Source organism: Crinia signifera, chromosome 2 (assembly GCF_055691185.1).
Source record: "Crinia signifera chromosome 2, ASM5569118v1, whole genome shotgun sequence".
Taxonomy (NCBI): Eukaryota; Metazoa; Chordata; class Amphibia; order Anura; family Myobatrachidae; genus Crinia; species Crinia signifera.
Window position 1 is genome coordinate 152,707,815 of NC_139218.1, and position 12,420 is coordinate 152,720,234.

Consider the following 12,420-nt stretch of genomic DNA (forward strand, 5'->3'; position numbering starts at 1 on the left):
TAGGGCACAAAGTCAATTTGTAACTTCAATTTTTAAAGAAACAAAACCATATACAATTCTTAACTAACAATTTATCTGAAGCAAGTAACTTAATCTTTAAAATGGGACCTCATTTATCGTTTTTGCAAAAGTATGAAGGGAGAAAAAATGATTGTCAACAAAAATCACCTTTCAGAAATAATACATATAATGATTTGAAGATTATTTGTCATTTTGGATTATCACAATCAAACAGTGTGGACGGTTAGCTCAGTTGGTTAGAGCGTGGTGCTAATAACGCCAAGGTCTTGGGTTTGATCCCCACACTGGCCATTTGTTTTTCTTGATGACCCAACATCATTGACAACAATGGATTTAAACTTGTAGTACAGTGCTTGGAAACTAGGCTTCATCATCAGTATTGGCTATAGTGATTATCCTAGTAACTGCCTTGAATACGTTGTAGATCTTTTACCATTATACTTTAAATATATAGTATTTTACACCCTATTTTTATTTTGCTTTGGACTGTAGGAAGAAATGAAAGCCCTATTACCAATGCCACACTTCAAAGCACTTTATGCTTTATGATTTTTCTTTAAAATAGAAATGCTTTTCAATCAATATATGATCTACTACGTGGCCCATGCGTAAATGTTTCATGCAAATAAAATACAATTCATTTTATAGTGAGGTTGGTGGTTTGTAGTAGGATGAAAGAAGAACTGGTTCATATGTAGCCATTTCGAGAAGCTGTGCAAAACTGATCTTCTTTGCCATGCTGTATCAACACATCCAGGGAAAGAAGTGTAGGGCACAAAGTCAATTTGCAACTTCAATTTTTAAAGAAACAAAACCATATACAATTCTTAACTAACAATGTATCTGAAGCAAATAACTTAATCTTTAAAATGGGACCTCATTTATCGTTTTTGCAAAAGTATGAAGGGAGAAAAAATGATTGTCAACAAAAATCACCTTTTAGAAATAATACATATAATGATTTGAAGATTATTTGTCATTTTGGATTTTCACATTCAAACAGTGTGGCCGGTTAGCTCAGTTGGTTAGAGCGTGGTGCTAATAACGCCAAGGTCTTGGGTTCGATCCCCACACTGGCCATTTGTTTTTCTTGATGACCCAACATCATTGACAACAATGGATTTAAACTTGTAGTACAGTGCTTGGAAACTAGGCTTCATCATCAGTATTGGCTATAGTGATTATCCCTTGTAGCTGCCTTGAATACATTGTAGATCTTTTACCATTATCCTTTAAATATATAGTATTTTACACCCTATTTTTATTTTGCTTTGGGCTGTAGGAATAAATGAAAGCCCTATTACCAATGCCACACTTCAAAGCACTTTATGCTTTATGATTTTTCTTTAAAATAGAAATGCTTTTCAATAAATATATGATCTACTACGTGGCCCATGCGTAAATGTTTCATGCAAATAAAATACAATTCATTTTATAGTGAGGTTGGTGGTTTGTAGTAGGATGAAAGAAGAACTGGTTCATATGTAGCCATTTCGAGAAGCTGTGCAAAACTGATCATCTTTGCCATGCTGTATCAACACATCCAGGGAAAGAAGTGTAGGGCACAAAGTCAATTTGTAACTTCAATTTTTAAAGAAACAAAACCATATACAATTCTTAACTAACAATGTATCTGAAGCAAATAACTTAATCTTTAAAATGGGACCTCATTTATCGTTTTTGCAAAAGTATGAAGGGAGAAAAAATGATTGTCAACAAAAATCACCTTTTAGAAATAATACATATAATGATTTATTGTCAACAAAAATCACCTTTTAGAAATAATACACATAATGATATGAAGATTATTTGTCATTTTGGATTTTCGCATTCAAAGAGTGTGGCCGGTTAGCTCAGTTGGTTAGAGCGTGGTGCTAATAACGCCAAGGTCTTGGGTTCGATCCCCACACTGGCCGTTTGTTTATCTTGATGACCCAACATCATTGACAACAATGGATTTAAACTTGTAGTACAGTTTCCAAAAACTAGGCTTCATCATCAGTATTGGCTATATTGATTATCCCTTGTAGCTGCCTTGAATACATTGTAGATCTTTTACCAATATCCTTTAAATATATAGTATTTTACACCCTATTTTTATTTTGCTTTGGACTGTAGGAAGAAATGAAAGCCCTATTACCAATGCCACACTTCAAAGCACTTTATGCTTTATGATTTTTCTTTAAAATAGAAATGCTTTTCAATCAATATATGATCTACTACGTGGCCCATGCGTAAATGTTTCATGCAAATAAAATACAATTCATTTTATAGTGAGGTTGGTGGTTTGTAGTAGGATGAAAGAAGAACTGGTTCATATGTAGCCATTTCGAGAAGCTGTGCAAAACTGATCTTCTTTGCCATGCTGTATCAACACATCCAGGGAAAGAAGTGTAGGGCACAAAGTCAATTTGCAACTTCAATTTTTAAAGAAACAAAACCATATACAATTCTTAACTAACAATGTATCTGAAGCAAGTAACTTAATCTTTAAAATGGGACCTCATTTATCGTTTTTGCAAAAGTATGAAGGGAGAAAAAATGATTGTCAACAAAAATCACCTTTTAGAAATAATACATATAATGATTTGAAGATTATTTGTCATTTTGGATTTTCACATTCAAACAGTGTGGCCGGTTAGCTCAGTTTGTAAGAGCGTGGTGCTAATAACGCCAAGGTCTTGGGTTCGATCCCCACACTGGCCATTTGTTTTTCTTGATGACCCAACATCATTGACAACAATGGATTTAAACTTGTAGTACAGTGCTTGGAAACTAGGCTTCATCATCAGTATTGGCTATAGTGATTATCCCTTGTAGCTGCCTTGAATACATTGTAGATCTTTTACCATTATCCTTTAAATATATAGTATTTTACACCCTATTTTTATTTTGCTTTGGGCTGTAGGAATAAATAAAAGCCCTATTACCAATGCCACACTTCAAAGCACTTTATGCTTTATGATTTTTCTTTAAAATAGAAATGCTTTTCAATCAATATATGATCTACTACGTGGCCCATGCGTAAATGTTTCATGCAAATAAAATACAATTCATTTTATAGTGAGGTTGGTGGTTTGTAGTAGGATGAAAGAAGAACTGGTTCATATGTAGCAATTTTGAGAAGCTGTGCAAAACTGATCATCTTTGCCATGCTGTATCAACACATCCAGGGAAAGAAGTGTAGGGCACAAAGTCAATTTGTAACTTCAATTTTTAAAGAAACAAAACCATATACAATTCTTAACTAACAATGTATCTGAAGCAAATAACTTAATCTTTAAAATGGGACCTCATTTATCGTTTTTGCAAAAGTATGAAGGGAGAAAAAATGATTGTCAACAAAAATCACCTTTTAGAAATAATACATATAATGATTTGAAGATTATTTGTCATTTTGGATTTTCACATTCAAACAGTGTGGCCGGTTAGCTCAGTTGGTTAGAGCGTGGTGCTAATAACGCCAAGGTCTTAGGTTCGATCCCCACACTGGCCATTTGTTTTTCTTGATGACCCAACATCATTGACAACAATGGATTTAAACTTGTAGTACAGTGCTTGGAAACTAGGCTTCATCATCAGTATTGGCTATAGTGATTATCCCTTGTAGCTGCCTTGAATACATTGTAGATCTTTTACCATTATCCTTTAAATATATAGTATTTTACACCCTATTTTTATTTTGCTTTGGGCTGTAGGAATAAATGAAAGCCCTATTACCAATGCCACACTTCAAAGCACTTTATGCTTTATGATTTTTCTTTAAAATAGAAATGCTGTTCAATAAATATATGATCTACTACGTGGCCCATGCGTAAATGTTTCATGCAAATAAAATACAATTCATTTTATAGTGAGGTTGGTGGTTTGTAGTAGGATGAAAGAAGAACTGGTTCATATGTAGCAATTTTGAGAAGCTGTGCAAAACTGATCATCTTTGCCATGCTGTATCAACACATCCAGGGAAAGAAGTGTAGGGCACAAAGTCAATTTGTAACTTCAATTTTTAAAGAAACAAAACCATATACAATTCTTAACTAACAATGTATCTGAAGCAAATAACTTAATCTTTAACCCCTTCACGACATTTAACGTATATATACGTAATGGCCGGGAAGTACTTCCCGACACATGACGTATATATACGTCATGACTTTAAACTGTCACTGCGTCTCGAGACGCAGTGACAGAGGGACGATGTCTGCGGTCCCTGACAGCAGACATGTCCCTGCATGCCCAGGGGGGGCTGCGATGTCGCCCCCCCCGTCGGCGATCGCTGTGATTGGCTGTTCAGTGTGAACAGCCATTCACAGCGTTTTCCTGTGTTACCAGCGAATCAGACGCTTGGTAACACAGGTGTCAATCACCGCCGGGCGTCAGGGGGCATGAAGGGGTCATCGGTGACGATGACACCTCACCCCACCCTCACCCCACCTGCCCCCAAGGCTGTGATTGGTCCGTGGGACCCACGGACCAATCACAGCCAAGGCGCGACATTTAAACTAACGGTGACTGCGCTGCAGACGCCATTCCGGTCTGGAATAGCGTGCAGAACGGTCACCGTGCCTGTCTGCCGTGAATACCGACCTGATCCTTGCTAATACTTACCTGATCCTTGCAAATACCTTACCTGATCACCTGCTCACTGCTTGTAGCGTGCTGGACGCTTCCTGGATCTGACTTCCTGAGACTTCCTGCTGCTGCTGCAGTGTGATAGAGAGATAGAGAGATAGAGATAGAGAGATAGAGAGAGATAGAGAGATAGTGACAGAGAGAGCTATATTTTGTGTCTGCTACCCCCCCTTTTTGGGGGTGCAGGGGTTTTTTATATATAAATAACTGTCGCTGCTGCTGCAGTGTCATAGTGATAGATAGTGATAGATAGTGAGAGATAGTGATAGATAGTAATAGATAGTGAGAGATAGAGAGATTTGTGTCTGCTACCCCCCTTTTTTGGGGGTGCAGGTTTTTTTTTTATATATATAACTGTCAGTGCTGCTGCTGCAGTGTCATAGTGATAGATAGTGATAGATAGTGAGAGATAGAGAGATAGAGAGAGATAGTGACAGAGAGTGATAGAGAGTGTATATTTTGTGTCTGCTACCCCCCCTTTTTGGGGGTGCAGTTTTTTTTTTATACATATAACTGTCAGTGCTGCTGCTGCAGTGTGATAGATAGTGATAGATAGTGATAGATAGTGAGAGATAGAGAGAGATAGTGACAGAGAGTGATAGAGAGTGTATATTTTGTGTCTGCTACCCCCGCCTTTTGTGCTGATCACTATATCTGAGGTGATCAGCAACTTTTTGGGGGTGCAGAGGTTTTTTTTTTTTATATATACCTGTCAGTTGCTGCCAGTTGCACCAAAGGTTGTGCACCTGCTGCCCCTCACTGGTAATCAGTGTCGCATCACTGATCACCTTTTTTTTTTTTTTGTGGGTGCTGTGTGGTCTTTTTTAATTTTTTTTTTACACACACTGTGATTTTGTGGGTGTCCTGTGGCCACTGTGCGCTGATCAGTGACGTACATCACTGATCAGCTTTTTCGGCACAGGGTTGATCTATTTTTTTTTTTTTGATCAAATTCCTGTTGCCTTTGAGCGCTGTTCAGTGACAGACGTTACTGACCAACATCTGTGCTCAATTTTTGGTGCAGGACCTTTTTTTTTGTTTTTTTAACCCCTTCATTTTTTTTTTTTTTTAACCCCTTCAATTTTTTTTTTTTTAACCCCTTCATTTTTTTTTTTTTTGTATAAAGTATTTTTTTTGTTCTGCACTACATACACACAACACACTACATACCCCCCGGGTTGAAATAAAGTTTGTACCCCCCCCTACACTATACACGTGTTGAAACATTTCACTACCAGTAACACAAAAATAAAAATGGCATCCCAAATGTCCTCCCAAATGTCCTCCCAAATGTCATCCCAGTCATCCAGAAGAATGTATTCAGTGGAGGAGGCATATGCCATGCTTGCCTCTGATTCTGACACAGCCAGTGAGGCAAGCGGGGAATTTGAAGGATTCGTCTTAAGCTCCTCTTCCTCCTCTGGTGATGAGGGACCCCCTCAAAGACGCCCCCGTAGAGCAGCTGAGACCCCCCCCCAATAATTGATCTCGTATGGACCCCACCACCAGACAATTTTGAGCCCCAGGTTCCTGAGTTTTTGGCCATGCCAGGAATCCAATTTGATTCCACAGGTCTCAGAGAAATTGACTTTTTCAAATTATTTTTCTCTGATGATTTTATAAATTTAATGGTGGACCAAACTAATTTATATGCCCAGCAGTTTATTGCTCAAAACCCCACGTCATCATTTGCTAGGTGGACCCCTGTAGATGCAGTAGAGATGATGACGTTTTGGGGTCTGGTGTTTCATATGGGCATAGTAAAAAAGCCACAAATTAGGCAATATTGGAGTACAGATGTTCTGTACAGCACCCCATTTTACCGTATGGCCATGACTCGGACTCGTTTTGAGGCAATCCATAAATTTATACATTACACCGATAATGCACAGTGCCCACCCAGAGATGATCCCACCTTTGACCGGCTATTCAAAGTCAGGCCGGTCATTGATCATTTCAGTGCCAAATTTGCAGAGCTATACATCCCTGAAAAATTTATTTGTATTGACGAGTCCCTTATACATTTTAAAGGAAGGGTTAAATTCCGCCAGTACCTTCCCAGTAAGAGGGCAAGGTATGGCATAAAAATGTATAAGCTGTGTGAAAGCACCACAGGGTACACCCACAAGTTTAGGGTATATGAAGGGAAGGATTCAAGAATTGAACCGCCAGAATGCCCCCCCTCCCTCGTAGGTGTTAGTGGCAAAATTGTCTGGGATTTAATGCACCCCTTCCTGGATAAGGGTTATCACCTCTATGTGGATAACTTTTACACCAGCATCCCCCTGTTTAAGGCCCTTGGTTCAAGAGGTACAGCAGCTTGCGGTACTGTGCGCAAGAACCAAAGAGGCCTCCCCAAAACGCACATTGCCCAAGTAATGAGAAGGGGTGAAAGCAGGGGAATATGCACCGAAAATATGTTGTTGGTCAAATATAAGGACAAGAGGGATGTCCTTATACTGACAACAATTCATGGAGACAGTACCACCTCCATCCCTGTACGAGGTACCAGTACCCACACCTCAAAACCAAATTGTATCCTAGATTACAATAAGTACATGGGCGGAGTGGATCTTTCAGATCAGGTACTGAAGCCGTACAGTGCCCTGCGGAAAACAAATATCTGGTACAAGAAGCTGGCCGTGTATATCATCCAGATGGCACTGTATAACGCTTACGTGCTATTCCGTTCTACCGGCCAGAGGGGGACATTTATGCACTTTCAAGAGGAAGTCATAAAGGGCCTAATATTTGGGAACCAGCAGGCAGAGGGCCCCAGTACTTCTAGTACTGGGCCCCGTATTGTACCAGGGCAGCATTTCCCAACGAAATCCCCTCCACTGCAAGAAAGGGCAGGACACAAAAAAGGTGCAAAGTTTGCTATAAAAAGGGAATAAGAAAGGAAACTATTTTCCACTGTGAAACTTGCCCCGACAAACCCGGCCTATGTATAAAGGAGTGTTTCAAAATATACCACACATCGATGGATTATTAGGTTCATCATTTCACCGTGCATCGGGGGTCTTGCTAATGCCACATAGCACCCACCATTCATTCCACCAGAATCTGAGCTGCAAAATCCAAAAATCACTCCTTCCCTTCTGAGTCCTGCCATGCACCCAACTGGTATTTTTTGGTCACATGTGAGGCATTGCCGTACTCTGGAGAAATGGGGGCACAGATTTTGGGGTGCTTTGTCTCCTTCATTCCTTGTGAAAATGAAAAATTTTGAGCCAGAACTGCATTTTTGTGTAAAAAAATGTAATTTTTCATTTTCACAGCCCAGTTGTACCAAAATTGGTGAAACCCCTGGGGGTTTGAAATGTACACTATACCCCTAGATGAATTCCCTGAGGGGTGTAGTTTGCAAAATGGGGTCACTTGTGGGGGGGTTCCACTGTATTGGTAATGCAACATAGCACCCACCATTCATTCCACCAAAATCTGTGCTGCCAAATCCAAAAATCACTCCTTCCCTTCTGAGTCCTGCCATGCGCCCAACTGGTATTTTTTGGTCACATGTGAGGCATTGCCGTACTCGGGAGAAATTGGGGCACAGATTTTGGGGTGCTTTGTCTCCTTCATTCCTTGTGAAAATGAAAAATTTTGAGCCAGAACTGCATTTTTGTGTAAAAAAATGTAATTTTTCATTTTCACAGCCCAGTTGTACCAAAATTGGTGAAACCCCTGGGGGTTTGAAATGTACACTATACCCCTAGATGAATTCCCTGAGGGGTGTAGTTTGCAAAATGGGGTCACTTGTGGGGGGGTTCCACTGTATTGGTAATGCAACATAGCACCCACCATTCATTCCACCAAAATCTGTGCTGCCAAATCCAAAAATCACTCCTTCCCTTCTGAGTCCTGCCATGCGCCCAACTGGTATTTTTTGGTCACATGTGAGGCATTGCCGTACTCGGGAGAAATTGGGGCACAGATTTTGGGGTGCTTTGTCTCCTTCATTCCTTGTGAAAATGAAAAATTTTGAGCCAGAACTGCATTTTTGTGTAAAAAAATGTAATTTTTCATTTTCACTGCCCGGTTGTATCAAAATTGGTGAAACCCCTGGGGGTTTGAAATGTACACTATACCCCTAGATTAATTCCCTGAGGGGTGTACTTTGCAAAATGGGGTGACTTGTGGGGGGGTTCCACTCTATTGGTGCTTTGGGAGTCTTGCTAATGCAACATGGCACCCACCATTCATTCCACCAAAATCTGTGCTGCCAAATCCAAAAATCACTCCTTCCCTTCTGAGTCCTGCCATGCGCCCAACTGGTATTTTTTGGTCACATGTGAGGCATTGCCGTACTCGGGAGAAATTGGGGCACAGATTTTGGGGTGCTTTGTCTCCTTCATTCCTTGTGAAAATGAAAAATTTTGAGCCAGAACTGCATTTTTGTGTAAAAAAATGTAATTTTTCATTTTCACTGCCCAGTTGTATCAAAATTGGTGAAACCCCTGGGGGTTTGAAATGTACACTATACCCCTAGATGAATTCCCTGAGGGGTGTACTTTGCAAAATGGGGTGACTTGTGGGGGCTTCCACTGTATTGGTGCTTTGGGAGTCTTGCTAATGCAACATGGCACCCACCATTCATTCCACCAAAATCTGTGCTGCCAAATCCAAAAATCACTCCTTCCCTTCTGAGTCCTGCCATGCGCCCCACTGGTATTTTTTGGTCACATGTGAGGCATTGCCGTACTCGGGAGAAATTGGGGCACAGATTTTGGGGTGCTTTGTCTCCTTCATTCCTTGTGAAAATGAAAAATTTTGAGCCAGAACTGCATGTTTGTGTAAAAAAATGTAATTTTCCATTTTCACATCCCAGTTGTACCAAAATTGGTGAAACCCCTGGGGGTTTGAAATGTACACTATACCCCTAGATGAATTCCCTGAGGGGTGTACTTTGCAAAATGGGGTGACTTGTGGGGGGGTTCCACTGTATTGGTGCTTTGGGAGTCTTGCTAATGCAACATGGCACCCACCATTCATTCCACCAAAATCTGTGCTGCCAAATCCAAAAATCACTCCTTCCCTTCTGAGTCCTGCCATGCGCCCCACTGGTATTTTTTGGTCACATGTGAGGCATTGCCGTACTCGGGAGAAACTGGGGCACAGATTTTGGGGTGCTTTGTCTCCTTCATTCCTTGTGAAAATGAAAAATTTTGAGCCAGAACTGCATGTTTGTGTAAAAAAATGTAATTTTCCATTTTCACATCCCAGTTGTACCAAAATTGGTGAAACCCCTGGGGGTTTGAAATGTACACTATACCCCTAGATGAATTCCCTGAGGGGTGTACTTTGCAAAATGGGGTGACTTGTGGGGGGGTTCCACTGTATTGGTGCTTTGGGAGTCTTGCTAATGCAACATGGCACCCACCATTCATTCCACCAAAATCTGTGCTGCCAAATCCAAAAATCACTCCTTCCCTTCTGAGTCCTGCCATGCGCCCCACTGGTATTTTTTGGTCACATGTGAGGCATTGCCGTACTCGGGAGAAATTGGGGCACAGATTTTGGGGTGCTTTGTCTCCTTCATTCCTTGTGAAAATGAAAAATTTTGAGCCAGAACTGCATGTTTGTGTAAAAAAATGTAATTTTCCATTTTCACATCCCAGTTGTACCAAAATTGGTGAAACCCCTGGGGGTTTGAAATGTACACTATACCCCTAGATGAATTCCCTGAGGGGTGTACTTTGCAAAATGGGGTGACTTGTGGGGGGGTTCCACTGTATTGGTGCTTTGGGAGTCTTGCTAATGCAACATGGCACCCACCATTCATTCCACCAAAATCTGTGCTGCCAAATCCAAAAATCACTCCTTCCCTTCTGAGTCCTGCCATGCGCCCCACTGGTATTTTTTGGTCACATGTGAGGCATTGCCGTACTCAGGAGAAACTGGGGCACAGATTTTGGGGTGCTTTGTCTCCTTCATTCCTTGTGAAAATGAAAAATTTTGAGCCAGAACTGCATGTTTGTGTAAAAAAATGTAATTTTCCATTTTCACATCCCAGTTGTACCAAAATTGGTGAAACCCCTGGGGGTTTGAAATGTACACTATACCCCTAGATGAATTCCCTGAGGGGTGTACTTTGCAAAATGGGGTGACTTGTGGGGGCTTCCACTGTATTGGTGCTTTGGGAGTCTTGCTAATGCAACATGGCACCCACCATTCATTCCACCAAAATCTGTGCTGCCAAATCCAAAAATCACTCCTTCCCTTCTGAGTCCTGCCATGCGCCCCACTGGTATTTTTTGGTCACATGTGAGGCATTGCCGTACTCGGGAGAAACTGGGGCACAGATTTTGGGGTGCTTTGTCTCCTTCATTCCTTGTGAAAATGAAAAATTTTGAGCCAGAACTGCATGTTTGTGTAAAAAAATGTAATTTTCCATTTTCACATCCCAGTTGTACCAAAATTGGTGAAACCCCTGGGGGTTTGAAATGTACACTATACCCCTAGATGAATTCCCTGAGGGGTGTACTTTGCAAAATGGGGTGACTTGTGGGGGGGTTCCACTGTATTGGTGCTTTGGGAGTCTTGCTAATGCAACATGGCACCCACCATTCATTCCACCAAAATCTGTGCTGCCAAATCCAAAAATCACTCCTTCCCTTCTGAGTCCTGCCATGCGCCCCACTGGTATTTTTTGGTCACATGTGAGGCATTGCCGTACTCGGGAGAAATTGGGGCACAGATTTTGGGGTGCTTTGTCTCCTTCATTCCTTGTGAAAATGAAAAATTTTGAGCCAGAACTGCATGTTTGTGTAAAAAAATGTAATTTTCCATTTTCACATCCCAGTTGTACCAAAATTGGTGAAACCCCTGGGGGTTTGAAATGTACACTATACCCCTAGATGAATTCCCTGAGGGGTGTACTTTGCAAAATGGGGTGACTTGTGGGGGGGTTCCACTGTATTGGTGCTTTGGGAGTCTTGCTAATGCAACATGGCACCCACCATTCATTCCACCAAAATCTGTGCTGCCAAATCCAAAAATCACTCCTTCCCTTCTGAGTCCTGCCATGCGCCCCACTGGTATTTTTTGGTCACATGTGAGGCATTGCCGTACTCGGGAGAAACTGGGGCACAGATTTTGGGGTGCTTTGTCTCCTTCATTCCTTGTGAAAATGAAAAATTTTGAGCCAGAACTGCATGTTTGTGTAAAAAAATGTAATTTTCCATTTTCACATCCCAGTTGTACCAAAATTGGTGAAACCCCTGGGGGTTTGAAATGTACACTATACCCCTAGATGAATTCCCTGAGGGGTGTACTTTGCAAAATGGGGTGACTTGTGGGGGGGTTCCACTGTATTGGTGCTTTGGGAGTCTTGCTAATGCAACATGGCACCCACCATTCATTCCACCAAAATCTGTGCTGCCAAATCCAAAAATCACTCCTTCCCTTCTGAGTCCTGCCATGCGCCCCACTGGTATTTTTTGGTCACATGTGAGGCATTGCCGTACTCGGGAGAAATTGGGGCACAGATTTTGGGGTGCTTTGTCTCCTTCATTCCTTGTGAAAATGAAAAATTTTGAGCCAGAACTGCATGTTTGTGTAAAAAAATGTAATTTTCCATTTTCACATCCCAGTTGTACCAAAATTGGTGAAACCCCTGGGGGTTTGAAATGTACACTATACCCCTAGATGAATTCCCTGAGGGGTGTACTTTGCAAAATGGGGTGACTTGTGGGGGGGTTCCACTGTATTGGTGCTTTGGGAGTCTTGCTAATGCAACATGGCACCCACCATTCATTCCACCAA

General features: G+C 41.2%; 2 non-coding genes across 2 annotated transcripts; both read left to right on the plus strand.

Annotated features, from left to right (window-relative positions):
- The first annotated feature begins 1,027 nt into the window (after positions 1–1,027).
- Positions 1,028–1,101, plus strand: TRNAI-AAU (transfer RNA isoleucine (anticodon AAU)). Its single transcript has one exon. It is a non-coding gene; the product is annotated as a tRNA-Ile (tRNA).
- A 762-nt stretch (positions 1,102–1,863) lies between these two features.
- Positions 1,864–1,937, plus strand: TRNAI-AAU (transfer RNA isoleucine (anticodon AAU)). Its single transcript has one exon. It is a non-coding gene; the product is annotated as a tRNA-Ile (tRNA).
- The last annotated feature ends 10,483 nt before the right edge of the window (positions 1,938–12,420 follow it).